The 8,392-nt window shown below is 43.2% G+C and overlaps 1 long non-coding RNA gene across 1 annotated transcript in view; it reads left to right on the top strand.

Moving 5' to 3' along the window:
• LOC112549161 overlaps positions 1–8,178 on the top strand; it is a 30,429-nt gene extending 22,251 nt beyond the window's left edge. Inside the window, exons 2-4 of the long non-coding RNA XR_003092497.1 lie at positions 2,262–2,409; positions 6,968–7,092; positions 8,063–8,178. This is a non-coding gene — a long non-coding RNA (uncharacterized LOC112549161). The remainder of the gene's footprint in view (positions 1–2,261; positions 2,410–6,967; positions 7,093–8,062) is intronic.
• Positions 8,179–8,392: the final 214 nt, after the last annotated feature.

The following is an 8,392-nucleotide window of genomic DNA, read 5'->3' as shown; positions in this document are numbered from 1 at the left end:
ACTCTGTCTTCATTCTAAATGTGCCGTATCACCAGTACATAATTTTATCACTCATTGACTTGCAAATGTGCTCCGCATAATTCCTTCAATAAATGTTCTCTCCTTTTGTATCCTATGCTATCTGGCACACTGTCCTGTTTGCTTAACCATGGTCTTAAGCTAGTCTGGTTAGGGAAATGTTTTGTTACTGCCCTTGACTTCTGTATCATTTGCTATTAAGTCCTGTGGAACTTTCTTACTCGGATTTCCATTTTGTGAAATCTAAGTAAATGAGGGTATGAGTAAATAAACTGCGTCTACTCTGGAGTAAAAGAGGACCAGTTCAGGGGTGGATCCAGAAGGGGTGCAGAGTGGGGAACCACAGTACGGGAGCCTCTTTTCAAAGTCCCCAAAGTATGTAAGTATCCCCAACTTCCCCTGTGTGCTCAAAAGCTTCCCCTCCCTTTCCCCCACCTCCCCTGTCTGCTGCTGCTGCTTTCCTTACTGTCCCGGGGGTGGGGGAAGTTTCAAAGCTGCTCCTGCCGATTGCAGCCAGGCTGAACAGGGGCTGAGATGAGTTGAAAATAGTGGCAGCAGCAGAAGAGACAATGGGCAGGGGGGTGGGTTCCTCTACCCTGCATAGTCCCCTAGGACCAGACATAGGGAGGGGAAACCCCTGTCACTGTTTCTGTGTGAGTCCAGCCCCCATGCAGTCTGGCCGGAGCAGCTTTGAAGCTTTCTTCACCCCAAAACAGCAGGGAAAGTTGCAGTGGCAGGCACAGGAGGGAGGGCACATGAGGGAGGGAAGAGAGGAGGAGTGCTTAGGGGAAGAGGGGGTGTGGATTCTTACATGGTTTGGGGACCTCTAAAAATTTCCCCAGAGGCTCTGGCAGTGCAGTTTGCCTACACCAGTAGGTGAGGGGAAGAGGCTGGGGTCAGAGGAGCAGCCACCCCTGCAGCATGGGTGGCTGCTTCTGCATCCCCTTTTGCCAAATCCTGGATCTGAGCCTGGAACAGTTACATGATGCACAGCCATACATCATCCACAGCAAGTCATTCCACTCCAGAATAAAATCATCCTCTGGAAAACAAGGAGTAAAGGCCAGATTCTGTTCCATCTCTTATACACGTAAGTGTTCTTAGGCACTAAGTGTGATTCTAGTCCACTCTACTCAAGTTCCTGAAAAAGAGTTAGTAGAAAACATGAATGGGTCACTGTCCTTCTTGCTGTACTTTTGTGACTTGTTCTAAAGCGTAAGATGATGATGTGTTACAAATGCAGGGGTGTCAAATATACAGCCTATGGGCTGGATCTGGCTTATGGATCAGTGTCATTTGGCCTGCATAATTCATCTGGCCTGAATTAAGTAGTGGTTCCCTGTACCTTCCTGAGCCAGCCCAGCAGCTCAAGGAACTGCAGTGGTTAAGCCTGCCATCACTCCCCCCACTGCCACAATTCTGGTGTAAAGAGCACCGTTGGGGTGCTGTTTCAGCAGTGACAGAATGAGTGATGGCTATATAGCATTGACCTCTGTAGTTCCCTGAGCTGACACAGTGGCTCCGGCATCTACAACACTTAATGCTGCGAGTGTTTGCTATATGCTACCGGATGCAGGGCCATATCTGATCTAGGGGCAGCCTCACTGTCTATATCTGGTCCAGGGGGAAAGAGGAGTTAAATGATTCCACTTAGGTGCCCAGAGGCTGCACTTACATGAGATGCTGACTGCGCAGTAGCCCAATACTACTGCACAGTAGCATCACATGGCAAAAACCATGGTACAACGCTACAGCACAGTAGTGTTAGGCTACTGTGCAGTAGCTTTACAAAAAAACCCAACATTCATCAGCACTTGTATAAACTAGTACTAAATAAATACAGAGTAACGATTGTGCAGTAGCATCTCATGTAGATGTGGCCAGTTGGTAGAACAGAATCTAACCCTAACTCTACAATGCAGTAAGCTACATTAATGTACTAGCCATGTGCCTGTTTCCCTAATCAGTTGTTTCCCAGGATAGCATTTTGCTCAATGCTTTTCTGTGACCTGGCACTGGAATAGCACTGTCAGTGTGGAGCTCAGTTAGCAAAGCTAGTCATGCATCTGCTCTTTAGTACTGAGTAAATTTTCTATTGAGTAAAATTTGGTGCAAATTACTCCAAAGTAATCACGTTTCAAGTCCACACCTTTTAGTGTAAACATATACATGTGTATGTATGTGTGCCTGTATATATATGTATGTAATATGTATATTTATTAGGGGTCTGATCCTGTCCCCAGATACCTGTTAATCCCATGGATCTGCCCAAGGAACATCCCTTCAGAAGCTCTTTGCCTCTGAATAACTGCCTGTTCCTCTGCATCAGCTGAGAAGATGCATCTTGCAGGAATTGCACTACCAATCACTTCTCCATTCCCCCTCTACTGGGTAAGTGAGTATGAATTATTAAGGTACCAAAGACAAAAATTATCAGTGACACAGGTTTCTGCTGCAGGTTTGGGTGAGTAGATTCTAACAGGGGTACTTGCCTTAATTTCCCCACTTCCATAATCTGTCCCATCCGGTTATCCTCTGCATATTCATTTGTACCAACAGAAGGCCTCTTATCCATTCTGACTATGTAGTTTTCAGTAGAATTACCTAGTGAGTTATGTCATTATGTGTATGTACCCTTTAGCAGAGTAAGGAGGGCATGGTGGCAGGGCAATAGGGGAAACTGCCCTAGGCAGGGACTGGGAGGGAAAGAAAATAGCTTTTGCCCCACACGCAACTGCAATCACAGCAACAGTGGCAACTAGAAGTCGCTGCTGCACCCATGTGTGGCAGCCATTCTGGGTGGCTGGCTACATTCTTAGGTGCATGTGATTACTTTTGAAACTAGGCCTTCCTTTTTATATTTAAACTACTAGGAATCCTATTTCCTGTGTAAATTGTAGGTAAGTCCATAGGAATGACAGGCATTGTCCATCTAGTTTTCATGCATCTGGCAGTGGCCAATAACTGATAAGGCAGAAAAGCTTGAAAAGTATCTAACCAACAGGACAGGTTTTTAGTCTGTGTGGCTAGGAGAATTCCTATGTCCTCCAGGTGCTTGGCTGAAACAAAAGAACCCCAGCTATCGATGGGGGGCATGGCTGAAGATGACATTAACCATTATCCATAAAAATCAGCTTTACTCATTCACTGAGTTAACTTTTCTATCACATTCAGGTAAATAATTGCATTGCATAAAAACTGGCAGAGAAAGAGTGGATACATTTTATAAATTGTCCTTTTGTTTTGATACATAAACTACTTGCTACTCAGTGAACAGTGTAAGCAGAAATTTTATTTCCTCCTTCATCATCTGATCATTATAAAGGGAATTGGAAAAAAATTAAATACAGTGTGAAACATTAAAGATGGTTGTAAATATTAAGTGAAGCATTTAGAAAGGAAAGAAGAAGAAATATAGTATTATTCCACCCTCCCCTGTTTTTTCCCTTAGGTTCATAGTTGGTAGGGTCAGAAGGGACCTGAGCAGATCATCAAGTCCGACCCCCTGCCATGGCAGGAAAGAGTACTGGGGTCAAATGACCCCAGCAAGGGGTTCATCCAGCCTCCTCTTAAAGACTCCCAGGGTAGGAGTCAGCACCACTTCTCTTGGAAGTTGGTTCCAGATTCGAGCCACCCTGACAGTGAAGTAGCGCCCCTTCTGCACCAGCACATTCCTACAGCAAGAGGAATGCTTCTTGGTCTAGCACAACCAGGATTTTATTTTTAACTGGACTCTGAAGCTTGCATAAAGCCCATCATTTAGTGGGCTGAGAGAAGAAGTTAGCTGTGTTAATCTGAAGTCAGGCAGATGGCAGGGCAGGGTGACTCCTTAGGCCACCTGTTATTACACGTTATAATGTGTAATAACAAAAACAAATGTTATTACACATTACGATTAGAATGTGCTAGAGTTAGGTGAAATTAAATTCAGAACATTGTCCTAGCAGTCACACAGTAAAAGATAATACCTTCTCTGACCTGCACTGCTTGGACTTGCCACTGGAGGGCTGGCAAACAAGGACATGGCTAGGAGCTGCCAAGCTCCCCTTTCTCGCCAGCTCCTCTGTGGCTCCTCCTCTGTCTCCCCCCCTGGTCCCCAGGGCTCAACCCATCCCTCACTTCTCCTGAGGAGCCCTAGGAGCTAGGGGGAGAATGGGAGATACCCAGGGGCACGGTGAGCCAGGATTGGGAGTGGAGGTAGAGGGGAGTGGAGGGGAGAAGACACGCCTCTGAGCATGCAGGGGCAGAGGAAGGTAATTCTTACCTTTAGGATTCTCCCAACTGCTTCCTCTCCTTGATGTCACTCTGGAGCAGGAGGATAGAGGGGGGCCATCTTGTGGAGGGGGATAGGGGGGCTGGGGGCATGAGTGGTGCCTCCTGGGATGCTGGTGGACTGCTCCCAAGTTGTATTGGCCCTGTGGAGCAATGTAATGTTATTGCAACGCAAGTTGATGAAGATGAGCAATTGGTAATCCTCACTGGAAGAGATGCTCAGAGGACACTTAGCTCATCTTTTCCCAGCTTAATGTGTGGACACTGCCATTTTAAGAGCCCTTAACACATGAGAGAGGTAATATTTAACAATACCTTTAGAGACTATTTCATTCAGAAGCTTTTGTAGGTGACAGCCCACTTGTTAGGTGCTCTGAATGGATTTGAAGATAGCAAGGTATGAAATAGAAAAGAATAAATGATACATAAATGCAACAAATTGAGAAAGAAAGAGGAAAAATAGGGAGAAAGGGACACTGGTGAAAGTGGGTTGAGAAGATCACAGGTGATAAACAAAGCAGTTAACCCAGTGAGGTACATAAGGGTTATAAAAAAACGAATCCAGATAATGGAATAAAAATGCATAATCTCTGTTGTGAGCATACTAAACACAATCCAGTCTGTGGATGCAGTTTCAGATTCTAGTTGATTTTTACAGTTTTCTTTTTTAAAAACAGCTACTCTGAGGTCAGTGATGGAATATCCAGGAGCAAGGCCATGAAGGCTGCTAGCATTACTTTAACATCCCTCACTGGAGAAATACTTTTATATCTTAGCTTTGCACATTATATAGCACATTTCATTTGATGACAGGCATTAATTAAGCCAAAGAAAAGTAAGAAAAATTGTTTCCCCCTTTTTGTAAATGGATAATTTATATAAAAAAATGATAATGTTCAGGCATAAACCATCAACATTCAAATGAGATGGAAGTAAATTTAAAAATGTGATATGGTGGTTTTTCTTTTAACTCATCCCCCGTCCAAATTCATCCCCCAAGTTAAATGAATGAATAAATTAATTGGGATGGTCATCCAGAGCATTGAAAAAAAATGGACTCAAATCTAGGGCAAGACTTTTAAAGGTATTTAAGATCCTAAATTTCACTGAAATCAATTTTTAAAGGCATGAAGGATCTAACTGATTGCAATTGCAGTTAGGTGTTTAAATATGTTTAAAAACTGACTCTGAAATCCTTTTTGAATTTTTAAGCAATGTAAGTTAAACAAGGCGATCCAAGGTTGAATGCTTCATCTAGTCTTGTAGGTGACGTTTCTTTAGATCTTCTAGTGTATATTTACATATATTTACATATCATGTCCCCTAAAAAGCAAGATATATAAATGATTTTTAACAAAGGCATAATTAGTGAGTTCTTCAGCCTCCTCAAAACTCTGCAGTGGAGGGGGAGGGAAAGGTGCCAAAGTCCAGGGGGCGCGTGCGCGCGCGCGCGTGTGGGGGTGTGGGTTGGGGGGGGGGGGGGGGGGAGAGCCATTTCACTAGCTCAGGGTCCCTGACTGCCACTGGCAGAGAGCAGTAGACCTGACCTTGATTTTTGCTGCTCTTGCTGCTACAGCAGTAGTGTAGAGTCCCAGCACCAGGGCTGCTGCTCCAGCCCCATAGTTTCCCCAAGGAACCCAGCTTACCAACCCTTAGTTACACTTCTGATTTTTCATATTTTCTTTTAAGGGTATATGTTATTTCTTTAGTTATTTCTCCTTGCTTCTCTAGTTCCTTCAATATCTGTACGTATGATGTAGCCACAACAGTCCAGAAATTACGTGAGGCAAGAATTTGTTAGGCTGATATCTTTTATTAGATCAACTATGTAGTTGGGATAAAGTTAGACAAGCTTTTGAATGCAAGACATTCTTCACCAGATCTCAGATCACAAGAATGCTATGCTTTTAGTAAGCCTGGCTAGTTGGACTACTGAAACACACATATTGGAGCACACCTTTGTTTTCAGTATAAAGTTGACCTGTTCAACCCAATTAATGCCCTGGTAACTGATTTCCATAATGGCCTTCCTGATTTGGGTATTTTCCATTTTCCGTTTGCTCTGGGGAGGTTTGCTTACGTTTGTGTGACCATGTGGTGTGTGTGTCACTAGAACAATTCCCATTAACAAGGAAAGCTCTGTGGAGGGACTTATGATATATTATAAAAGACCTAAGAGGAAGTAGTCTAGGGGGTTGCCAAAGCAAACTAATTATTAATGTTTACAGTTTAGAAGGTTTTAAAATCCCAGCTGTTCAGGATACATATGAGCATGCATATATGTAAGGATAGAAAGGATAATGACTCATACTGTGTTTACTTAGTGACTGAGTAAGACTACCTAGGCTTCAAGCACTAACTAGCTGGCATGCCTGGAAACATCCCTCCTATTGATCACTACTCAAAATCTGGAACCAGTGTAACTTCTCAGGCTGAGAACTTTATGACTTCCCCGCTGTCATCTTCACAGTTTGTAGGTAATCTATAAAAGGTGTTGGGATTGAAAAAGAGACTGCTGGGATTAAAAAAATACCTGAAGATACATTCTTTAGGTAAATTGTAATGTCTAATTATGATCATGTTAAGGAATCTATGCACTCTTTGGAAATGCTAGGGCCTTGTTGTGTTAATTTTTTTCCCCAGTGAAGGAAATAATCACCAGTTAATCCCTACTCAGCTCCTGTATGACAGCTGGTTCCCATCTTTGAAGATAAGCCAAATGGAAAGAACTTCATTCCTGCACCAGTCAACTGGAAAGAGTCAAACAACTAAAGCATTTCATGAAAAGCTCCTACAGGGCAGGTGTGTGTGTTTGGGATGTGGTGGGGGATGACACGAATTCAATTGAATTCTGTTTCACCTGCTAGAGAGTTAAGTGGAAATTTTCTGCTAATTTTGTGAAATCAGAGCAAATTGGAGTTATTAAAAATTAATTTGGGGCCTGGTTCCACAAACAATGAAGTCAATGGCAAAATTCACCCAGCAAGAACAGGCCTGGCATTTTTTTTTCAAACATGTAGTTTATCAAAAATGCAGTTATGCTTAACCTGAGCCTATTAGGAAATTCAGGTCAAATCTGCGGAATAGTTTGAGATTATTATATCTATATTTTTGGCTAGATAGCAAAACCAATATAATTTGTTATTTGGTATTTCAGTGGTTAGGCTAGGGTACTTGGTGTCCTCCAATTTTCGAGTGGTTAAGGTACTGCACATAGGTCAGAGTACTCAATATGTGAGACCTAGGTTCAAATCTTTTCAGTGTCCAAGTGGATTTGAAGTTGGATCCTTTGAACCACCACACTGCACAGTATTTCTGGGATAGGCTGCTCTCAGTCTCTCCTGCCACAGCTGTTTCGCTTAAACAGTCATAAAGTGTCTGGAAGCCATTTCTTTAGTCTCCTAAATGAGTGCACAAAGCACCAGCATGTAAGTCTTTGGGCATAACTACCCCCCTGGTCTCCTAGTCAGGATGTTCTCAGAAACAATCAGCCTGCATGGTCCTGCTTATGTGGTCAAAACATGGAAATAAACCAGTGAGGACACTGGGGGTGTCCCTCTGTGGCTGCCCTTAAGATCTCATTGCCTGGAGTGCTTGAGAATGGCTGCTAGAGACAAAGCTAGAGCAGCTTTACAGGCATACTTCCAGGTTTGAAGCATGTGAGTGGAAGTGGTAGTGAGGACTACTAAGGACATGCTGTTTTTGCAATGTAGACTTACCCATTCTCACTCTCTTTTGCCCTCATTCTGGGTGAATGAACATTCAAGTACAGCCACGGGAAGTGAGATATCTTCAACTGGAGAGAGTGAGAACACCCTGCCCTAGGGTACCCTACAACAAAATAGATGGAAGATGTGGATTCAAATCCCCTCCAGCACAGAAGAGCTGCACGTTCTCTTAAATAACATAAATCTCTTCACTAATTAAAATTTGGAATCAAGAATTGGCAGTAGTCCAATTGTTAATCCTTGAAGCCCCAAATCCAAAAATTTCAGTACGGTGGACTTGCAAAGGCTTACCACTAGGTATTGGTCTATCACCCAATCCCACCTAGTGTCTGAAGTTATTAATGAGCAATAAAACAATCAACACAGATGAAGGA

This window comes from Alligator sinensis, unplaced genomic scaffold (genome assembly GCF_000455745.1).
Source record: "Alligator sinensis unplaced genomic scaffold, ASM45574v1 scaffold288_1, whole genome shotgun sequence".
NCBI lineage: Eukaryota > Metazoa > Chordata > Crocodylia > Alligatoridae > Alligator > Alligator sinensis.
The sequence above is the reverse complement of the archived record's forward strand: the minus strand, read 5'-3'. Positions and strand labels throughout refer to the sequence as shown.